The 10,339-nt window shown below is 39.5% G+C and overlaps 1 long non-coding RNA gene across 1 annotated transcript; it reads left to right on the top strand.

Annotated features, from left to right (window-relative positions):
• Positions 1-4,803: 4,803 nt before the first annotated feature.
• Positions 4,804-5,622, top strand: LOC141633919 (uncharacterized). The gene is made up of 3 exons (XR_012538687.1): positions 4,804-4,893; positions 5,002-5,182; positions 5,412-5,622. It is a non-coding gene; the product is annotated as an uncharacterized LOC141633919 (long non-coding RNA).
• The last annotated feature ends 4,717 nt before the right edge of the window (positions 5,623-10,339 follow it).

Below are 10,339 nucleotides of genomic sequence, written 5' to 3'. Positions count from 1 at the left end.
CGGTGGGGTTGACTTCAAGCTTTTGAGAGTTGAAGATGTGGACTCGATTACGCAGTACGATTGGTGTACTTATGTGCTGGAAAATTTGGTGAAGGCTGCGGCAGATACTGGTGAAAATAAACAGACGCTGCTGGGGTGTATCCCCTTCTTAATGATTACGTACTTTCAACGTTTCGATTTCCGTGGTAAGAGTTGTCGCCACACCCTGCCCCTCATTAAGCACTGGGACCGGCAGACGCTTTCTGACAGACTACATGGTGAGCTTGACAAGAACCGTTTGGGTCGGCTAACTTGGTCCGTGGTCAAGTATCCTCGGTGCCTTCAAAAAGAACTGTTAAGCATTGGTGGGGTGCCTAATGACAGCCAAGTGTTGGCCATTGGAAATGTGGTTAGTGATGCGGCATTACAAGTGACTTCAACTTCAGACAGGAAGAAGTTCATCGAGATTGAACTCCCTTCTGGTGTTGATGATGACGAGGAGTTGAAAGCTCGGGCTGTAGATGTAAGTGCTATTTTAATGTTTTAAAGTTACTTTTTCTTTCACTACAATTACACTACAATTGTAATTGCGATATTAATCAGTAATTGCTTAAATTACAAGGTTGTCAGTTAAAATTATACTTTTTAAAGTTAAAATTATACTTTTGTATGTTACAATTACACTTTTGTCCGTTAAAATAATACTTTTTAAAGTTAATATTTTACTGTTGTAGCTTACAATTACACTTTCGTCCGTTAGAATTATACTTTTTGACCTTAGAATTACAGTTGTTAAGGTTAAAATTATACTTTTGAATGAACAATTTTGACTGAACAATTGTCCAATTATCTGTATTTTAATGTTGGATGTGCATGAGCTTTACTTGAAGATGCAAAGAAATGCTACTGTCTTCTATTCATGGTATGCAGATGCAGCCATGACGCTCAAAAGGTTAACAGGAGGGATGAACCATCCTAGTGACCCTGTCGCTACACAATGCACGCAATCATTCTTTCAAAGCCAAAGGATGAAGGATTATGCTGTGGAAATGCAGGAGATAGCTGAACGAATAAATCGTTCCGTGAAATCAAGACTGTTCGCAACAAAGTCCAGGTGATCGTGATCGAATGATGAGGTAGATGACGACGGGTACGAGCAGCATGTTGGTGACGATGATGAAGAGGAGGACAATGGTGATGAGGACGAGGGAGATGACGAGGATGTTGATAATGTTGACGATGAGGAGGATGGTGATGATATGGAGGATGATGGATCCGATAATGAGAAAGAGGTGACTGTAGATGTTGGTACAGACCGTGAAGGCACGGTGGCCGCCTCAATTGTTTCGGATGAAGCAGCTAGTGAGAAAGCACTAGAGGTGTCTACACAACAGATAATGGAGGCCGTGCAATTTTACGGCTCGGCTGAATTTACGGACTCTACTCACAGAGACGAGTACAGTAAGGACACCGACGTGAATGTTGGTAGTACTCGTGAGATTTCCGTTATTTACAGAAGGAGGAAGGTAGATAGAAAGCAGGTGGTTGTTAAAGAACCACCAAAATTTGACCGGGAAATTCTGGAAGATATATATTCAAAAGAAGAGCTTGATGAGGCTGAGAAGAAGTTCTATGCGAATCTGCCGTACCGCAAAGGAAGAAGAGCAGACGATGGATCCGGACGTGCATGTGGCGGGGATAGTGAGATAGCCGACAATAAGAATGAGGCCGACGAAGAGAGCGATGGATCCGGACGTGCATGTGGTGAGGGGATAGTGAGATAGCCGACAATAAAAATGAGGACGATGGGCCCACCGACGCCGATCCACCCGTCACTCAATCGCCGATTTCGTCTGCGGAGATTATTGAAGGCACCGCCGAGCAGAAATGTCGGCCGAGAAGACCATGGAATTGGAGAGGTAAGAGAATTGGTGAATGTGGCCTGCGACGCTACGGGAGCGGTTGTGCATGTGAGTGAAGTTCTGAATGCCGAGGCGGACAAGGATGATGACAAGATTGGGAAGGGTAATCTGAACCCGGTCTCCAATGTTCAAGTTCAATAGTGGTTTCGCAACACTAGACAATGTTGTACAAGTGGACTCTAAATCTTTGGAATTTAGTGGGCCCGATGCCGGGAGACCGAGAAGGCGGATAATGCTTTGGCGGAAGTTCGAACACGAAGTTCCCCCCCGCGCCACTCGTTCTGTTCTCTCTGCCTTTGAGATATGTGATGCAGCGCGCAGCCGAACAACATTATCAAGAGGGTGCGGGAAACGGCGGAGGCGCAACCACCGACGAGCGGTTGTTAAAGGAAAACGAGCAGCCGGAATATGTATATGCGTTGCGCAGTGCAAAGGAATTTATGGACGTAGAATGGACAAGTATCTTTGTATATTCTTCTCGGACGTAAACGCGCTATTCGAGGAGCACCCAATATCTCGTGACATCTGTAAATGAGGAGGGTTGGAATAATGATGAGCCAAATTTGGATATAAGTTCTCGAGACGGTGGTAGAGAAGGTGGTGGATGGGGTCAGATCAAGGATCACGGAGGTAATGCCGTGGATGAAGTTATTTAGTTAGAATTACATTTTTCTCTTTTAAAGTTACACTTTTGTTATTTACTGTAACACTTTTTGGCTTAGAATGACACTTTTTCTCTGCTGCAATTAGACAATTGTTAGTTAAAATCACACTTTATTCAGTTAGAATTACAATTTTCTCTACTAAAACTACACTTTTTTAAGTTAAAATTATACTTTTGTAGCTTATAATTACACTTTTGTCTTCTAGAATTAGACTATTTTTAGTTAAAATTACACTTATTTGTGATAAAATAACACTCTATTTTGTTTGAATTATAATTTTGTCTACTAAATTATACTTTCTTCTCCGCTACGATTACACTTACTTACCGATGATGAAATAACACTATTTTTATTACGATGCGGCGATTGAGGATGTTGCCGGGAAGTCTTCGGAAGGGACTATCGAGAGAAGAGAGGTAACAGCTGACGTAGTACCAGAGGCAGAGAACGCCGACATTCCTATCCCGGTCCCGTACGTCCCTCACAGTGATCTGAGCTACCATCCTTTTTTACTTCACTCGAGTGAGCCCTTACCATGCATGGATCATGTCATTGAGAACCTTGGGTGTTCTCTTGATTGTGGGGCACCTAATCCTGATTTGTGCTTTGCGACGAGAAACCTAGCATTCAGTCAGGAGCTCCTAGTGCCAATGTTCAGTGACAGGAAATATGTGATTGACTATGCGTTCAATCAGTCGGACGCGTTTAACGAGTTGTAAGTGTATTATTCTTTACAAGAGGCTCTTAACATTGCTAATTATATATATATTTGTTGGCTAATTACATTTTTTTGTTGTAGGGAACGATTGGTCCAATTCAGCGAGTTTTATTTCATTACCCGGGAAGATATTGCAACTTTGAACCCTCGGGAGCAAATCATGACCAGTGTTATTGATGGTTGGTGCTTGCTACTCAACCACATCATGAAACCTTCGGACATATCCCGTTCTTTCTTTGGACTAAGTCACACTGTAAGTTAAAATGTTACCTTTGTGTGTTAAAATTACACATTTGTCCGTTAGAATTATACTTTTTAAAGTTAAAAAGTTTGTTTTGTATGTTAAAATTGCACATTTGTCCGTTAAAATGATACTTTTTGCCGTTAGAATTACACTTTTGATTGTTTAAATTATACTTTTACCATCTCCTTCGAGTTTATTCTAACACTTTTTTTGGTTAAAGGTTCACTTTATTTTTATAAAATAGCTCTTTTAATTATCTGTTCACGCATTTAACACTTTTCAAATTATAGTGCCCCGCAAGGTATATTTGGGACGCTCAAAAGCTTGGGAAAGTGTTGAACAAAGACGAAGACATTTATGGTGGCTGGGATGCGGGGTGAAACTCCGTCGTGCACCATTCCGACTTGATACGGACATGGTAGGTAACAAAACATGTAATCTTGTCTCATGGTTTTTAAGTTTTCCTTGTTCTGATCTTAGCGACACACGGTGCAGATCTTTCTCCCGTTTTATCCGCGCGACGGTGATCACTACAGTGCGTGTGCATCAACTTTCTCACCGAGCGATTGACTACCTCGACAACCGCAAGTACGATGACCCAATAGAAACGCTCCCTTACGGAGGGATAGCGCATATTTCCGTAAGTGTCCGATATCCAAAAGTCAACGAATTTTAGTGGGTCGTACTACGTTAACTCACTGACGTTTTTTCATGTCCAGGCAAATATAATGAGGAAGTATTTGGTGTCTAAAGGGCTGTCTAAGGGGGCAAAGGTCAGCGGGTTCAAGATTGTCAACATTGAGTTCAGCTGGCAAGGTCAAGGGTATTCGAGAAATGACTGTGGTGTTTTCATGATGCTACATATGATGTTCTACCGCGGAAGCCCTTTTCAATGTGACCTCGGGAAAGAGGATGCTATGAGTTTGTACCATGCCGAGATTCTTCGCAACACTCGTCCTCGTGACATTACGATGATCGAGAAGATATCCTGACGAGGGTTGGTTTTTTCAAACGATTGCTTTGGACATCCGTTGACAAGAAAGTTGAATCTTTAAGAGGAAAACAGATGGTGACATAGGGCCGGAGTCCACAAAACGTGCTCGCAGAATCGAATTTGAAGAGCCCGTTATGGAGGTGACGCTGTTGCCATGCGCATTCCATCGGTAAAGCGCTATCCTCGTTAAGAGCCATCCCCGTGGAAAGGGGGACGGGTTGGCTGCTCTCTCGATCGTGGTAGAGGTGGTCTCAACACAAATGTGGTGTCAAGCCGCTCCGGGGCAATCAAGCGTTAATCAAGGATATTAAAAACAGGAGGAAGCATGTTGCCGACTATTGCTTGTTAGATGACCACACTTATGATGAACGGTCTGTCAAGCTGGCTTAATTAACTACTTCTTTATTCAAGGATACTCAGATTATTTTTGACATTTATTTTACTTTAATTAACGACTTCTTTAATATTACGGAGTGCAGTGAACAGCTGGTCTGGTACACCCGTCACGCAACGCTTCGGAGAAAAGACATTATGTCCTTGATGCCTGAAAACCTTATGTCGTTAAATGTGATCGAGTGCTGGTCGATTTTGATGAACCATTTGGAGAAGGAGGAATATGGCGACCAAATGAGGATGTCATTCTTTGGTATACGTCACATGGTAATTCCATTTATCATTGCATAATATTTATGTCCACTTCTATTACACCTTTGTTACTTAGAATTAGACTATTCTTAATTACAGTGTTTTAATGTGAATGTTTCACTTTAGTTCTTTTAATCCACAAAAGTGTCATTCTAACCGTGTGAAGTGTAATTTTAAGGGACAATAGTGTAATTTTGGGTGACAATGTAAACACATTAATCATGTTCACTATTGCCTTTTCAAGGATTTACTGTTGCGTATGCTCGGGACGTTTGAGCAACCAGGCACACAATCAGACAGCAACTATGACGACCTGTACCAGATCTGGGACACCTTCATCGTCGACAGTGACCGCACCGTTAACTTGAAAACAGACTTGCTATTTGTCCCGTTCTGCATTGACGACCATTTTGCATGCGTATGTATCAATCACAAATCAAATACAGTCGACTTGCTGGACGGACAAAGGCATTCTGACTTGAAGAAGTCGCAGTTTGGCAAAGCAGCGCATTTAATTGTAAGTTATTGTCGATCGCTTTCTTCCGAATGTTATCTTTTTTGTTCAATCAGTTTTTATAAGGTAATTATGTACATTTGCAGTCTAGCGCAGTGAGTGATTATTTAGAATCACGGGATAAGGAAAAGAAGAACACTAGGGCACGGGAAATTCCTAATTATGTGTTGCGCCAGATACCTTTCAGCGGGATGTCACCAACTCTCAACCAACCAGAGTCGGGTCTGTTCACCATGATGGCGATGCTCTTATACGAGGGTCTTCCTTTTCAGCATGAAGATCTCGAGAAGAAGAAATCATGGCGCTATTTGGTGATCCAGCTGGTAGCTACCCTCGTTCGCGAGACATGAACATTTTGCGCGAAGGTGTGCTCGAGAAGGTCAAAGCTTTTGTTAGCACGAAGGACAAACCGTGGAAGGTATTACAATGAAGCGTGAGACACGACCCGTGCCAATGTGAAAAAATAACAACCTTAATTTAGTAGTTCTGTTTTTGTGGGAATATTCCCTTGGCTATGTAAACACTTATTTCATACTTTGTATTATTTGCAGATGTTAGCAAACTTAATGTAGACAGTTAGTTTTTGTGTAAATAATCTTACGACATTCTATAAAAGAATGCCTTTTCCTCTCAAGCAAGATGCAGCCACAACTGTCTTTCAATGTATCTACTTCAAAGAATATAGAGTAATATGTTAGTTAAATCATCTTAAGAAAGTGTGACCGTAATACACAAAAGTGTAATTCTAACCGTCGAAGTGTAATTCTAACAGCCATATCGTTGATGATTTACCTTACATTACATAAAATATAAATGTAATTTTAAAAGGCAAAAGTGTCATTTTAGTAGTTTTATTTATGAAAAGATAGTAATGTTGTTTTACCTATCTGAAAGATGTTGCAATAATAACTATGTGTACTTTGAAGAACATAATTTGTCATAATAGTCAAGAGTGAAAATTTCAACGTTCTGAATTTGCACATTATAACTGTGTCGTCTAATAAAGAATACTTCATCAAAATACATTCTAATACCAACGGCGACCAGTTGTCTTCCTGGCAGTTTGATGTCTAAACACAATACGAAACATCATGTTGTACCTCGTATTTTGTGTAGACATCCCAAAAAATTGTACTACTTATTACGTCTTAAATTGATTATTCTAAGATGCCTTCTTCTTCTTCTTCTTCTTCGTCTTCTTCTCCTTCTTCTTCGTCTTCTCCATCTTCTTCTTCTTCCGATGAGGTTTCTGACGATTGCGAGACTGGCGGGTGCTCTGCGAATGGGTTAGGGCAGTTCCTTTTGTCATGGTTAGCTAATCGCTTGCAATTTTTACACATGCGTTTTGGCTTCCTTGCCAAAGCAATCGCTTTTTCCTTCTTCGACAACATTCTCTTTCCGCTCCCTTTGTTCTTGGATTTCTTGGGCGGCAAAATAGTTATCTCCTCACTAGGAGAACATCCAAGAATTTTCTCCAACTGTTGTCGTTTATTCAATGGTGATCCTAATGGTGAGAGTTTCTCCTTAAACTGTCTAATTAGACAAGAGAAGTTCTCGACATCATTCTTCAATTTTCCCATGAGCAACCCAACTGCCTCGATGAATCTCCGACCACATTATCGACATCGCAATCTGTTTTCCATCTATTATATCAACGTCCTCAGTTGCTTCACCATTACAATCGAACATTTTAGACAACCTTGCATCTTTACACCATCTTTTAACAATACATTGTTCTGGAATAATCTTCACTCCGTTTGATGAGTAAATCCAAATGACATGCCGGCAAATAATGCCTTTCCTCTCAAGCATTCTGCAACTACAAGTGGCTTTCAGTGTATCTAGTTCAACATTATAAAGTAATATGTTAGTTAAATCAGTCAGATGAAAGTGTTACTGTAATACACAAAAGTAGCATTTTAATCAATAAAAGTGTGATTGTAACGGATAAAAGTATAACTTTAATCAATTTGTAATTTTAACTACCCAAAGTGTAATACTAATCAATAAAAGTGTGATTTTAACGGATTAAAGTATAACTTTAGCAACCCAACGTATTATTTTAACAACCCAACGTATAATTCTAACAACCCTAGGTGTAAATCTAATCAACAAAAGTATAATTTTAACGGATAAAAGTATAATTTTAGTAAACAAATGCTCTGAGAATGATACCTGGGCGTATGTGACCTCATAATTTCTCTCCCGCTTGCATCTCTTACAAAGTGGTCACTTCTAAAGAGCCACACTCGGTGAATCCTCTACTTTTACAAGTACCAATTGAGCACTTGGCCTCTTATTTAAATTCGTCGAATACTTTATGATCGTACACTTCCGCCCCGTGCACTTCAAAAGCTAGATGCGTTGATATTTCAGTGGAACCGTGTCTCATTACGAGTTGTCAACTGTTTCGTGTGTGTCTTTTTGGTCCATCGCACTGTCAAAACGCATCGTAAACTCAACTAATGTTCCCGACTTACTCTCAAATCTCTTAAAAAAACTATTTTCGCTCTCTGATCTTTGGGTTGTCCTCATAACACCTCCCATATCTAGGTCCCTACAATGAGCCATAACCCACTGCCTCCTTTTAGCGTACATTTCTTGGAACTATCAATGTTATTAACATTGTGTTCCCCGCCAATTTCTTCCCATTTTGCATCGAACTCGCCGGTTCAATGTCTTCATCCCATATTATGGCATTCAATTTCTTTAGAAACACTGAATAATCATCTCTCGCCATTCCATACTTGCTTGGAACCTTGTTCATGATATGCCACATACAATAGCGGTGGCGCGCTGTCTTGAACACCAATGGCACCGCTTTAAGAATACCAAAGCATCCCGATCGGTGATAATGTACTTAGGCTCTTTGCCACCCATCGCACCCATAAAACGGGTGAACACCCATTTAAACGAGTCTGCATCTTCATGAGCAACAAGCGCTCCACAGAAAGTGACTGACCGTTTATGATTATCAACCCCGTGAAAGATGTGAATGACATGTCATACTTATTGGTGGAATACGTCGGATCGAATGACACCGCATCCCCAAAACCGAGTAGTTCCTTCTAGCGATCCCGTCGGCCCATATAGCTTTACTAAGGCTACCGTCAGAATCAACATCATAGTCAAAGAAGAACCCTGGTCTAGTAATGTGACCCAATTCCTTAAAGTGGTCCACGAACATCCGACCGTCCCGTTCATGAATGTAGCATTTCACATCCCCGTGAAAGTTCTTAAAAGAATTCAAACTAGCACCGATGTTTTCAAACCCATTAACATGTTCCTTCAGAATTTTGTAAGTCTTCGTAGCTCCTATCTTCATTTGTTGATTAATGACAATCTTTTAGATGTACTGATTTTAATCATCAAAACATAATTAAAACAGATACAAATATATCGGTTCAAAAAAAGAAAAGTGTTGTTTTAACAATAGAAAATGTAATTGTAGACTCAAAAAGTGTCATTTTAGATGACAAAAGTGTAATTCTAACAAAATAAAGTGAAATTATAACATAAACAAGTGTAATTTTAATCAAGAAAAGTGTAATTCCAATCAACTCAGCCTTGAATTATAAAGGATTATCATTTTGTGATAGTCTGTTATGTTGCATGACAACTTTTGAAACTCTCTATCTCTTGTCGATAGAGAAAAAAGGATACAAATGTATAAGTTCAAAAAAGAAAAGTGTTCTTTTAACAAGAAAAAATGTAATTGTAGACGCAAGAAGTGTCATTTTAGTTGACAAAAGTGTAATTCTAACAAATTAAAGTGAAATTATAACTTAAACAAGTGTAATTTCAATCAAGACAAGTGTAATTTTAATTAACTCACCCTTGAATTATAAAGGATTATCATTTTGTGATAGTCTGTTATGTTGCATGCCAACTTTTGGAACTCTCTATCTCTGGCTGATACGAGTTCATGGTTGTGCCCACTGTGGAATCTGTCAATTCGTAATTCCCCCTTCATCAAGAACAGCCTAATCCTCGCTTTGCAACCAACACGCCTGACTTTGTGTCTCCTACCTGAGTCCTGCCCGCCACTACACTCCAATTGTCCCTTCTGTTTGAACCCCTCCCGGTTGCAAACCAACAGTTTAGATTTGATCTCCCCTCCACGCCATCTCTTAGTCGTGTACTTACGCACATCAAAACCACAAGCAAAGATAAATTCTATAAAATGTCACTCGCTTCCTCTATTTCCAGGAATTCCGGACCAACATAGGGGGTGAACTTAGCTTCAACATCTTTGCAAAATTCTTCTTCGTTCGGCTTTTGTTTTCCATTGTGCTCAATATTATCTGACAATAGCGTAATAATTATCAATTGTTTTCATAACAACTTAAAGTAACCCATATATTTGTTCAAATTATATATTTCTTAAAATTACACTTTTCGTAGTTATAATTACACTTTTGCCTGTTAGAATTATACTTTCTACTATTACAATTATAGTTTATAAACTTACTGACTTTTTTCATTACAATCAACCCTTTGGTTGTTAAAATTACACTTTTCTGTGTTACAATTATACTTGTTTCTATTAGAATTACAGTTTGAAAACTTACAGAAATTGTCTTTTGCAATCACACTTTTGCCTGTTAAAATTACAGTCCAATTTGTTAGAATTATGCTTTTTATTATTACAATTACAG

This window comes from Silene latifolia, chromosome Y (assembly GCF_048544455.1).
Source record: "Silene latifolia isolate original U9 population chromosome Y, ASM4854445v1, whole genome shotgun sequence".
Classification (NCBI taxonomy): domain Eukaryota; kingdom Viridiplantae; phylum Streptophyta; class Magnoliopsida; order Caryophyllales; family Caryophyllaceae; genus Silene; species Silene latifolia.
Note: the sequence above shows the minus strand (reverse complement) of the source record. Positions and strands in the feature narration are given on the sequence as shown.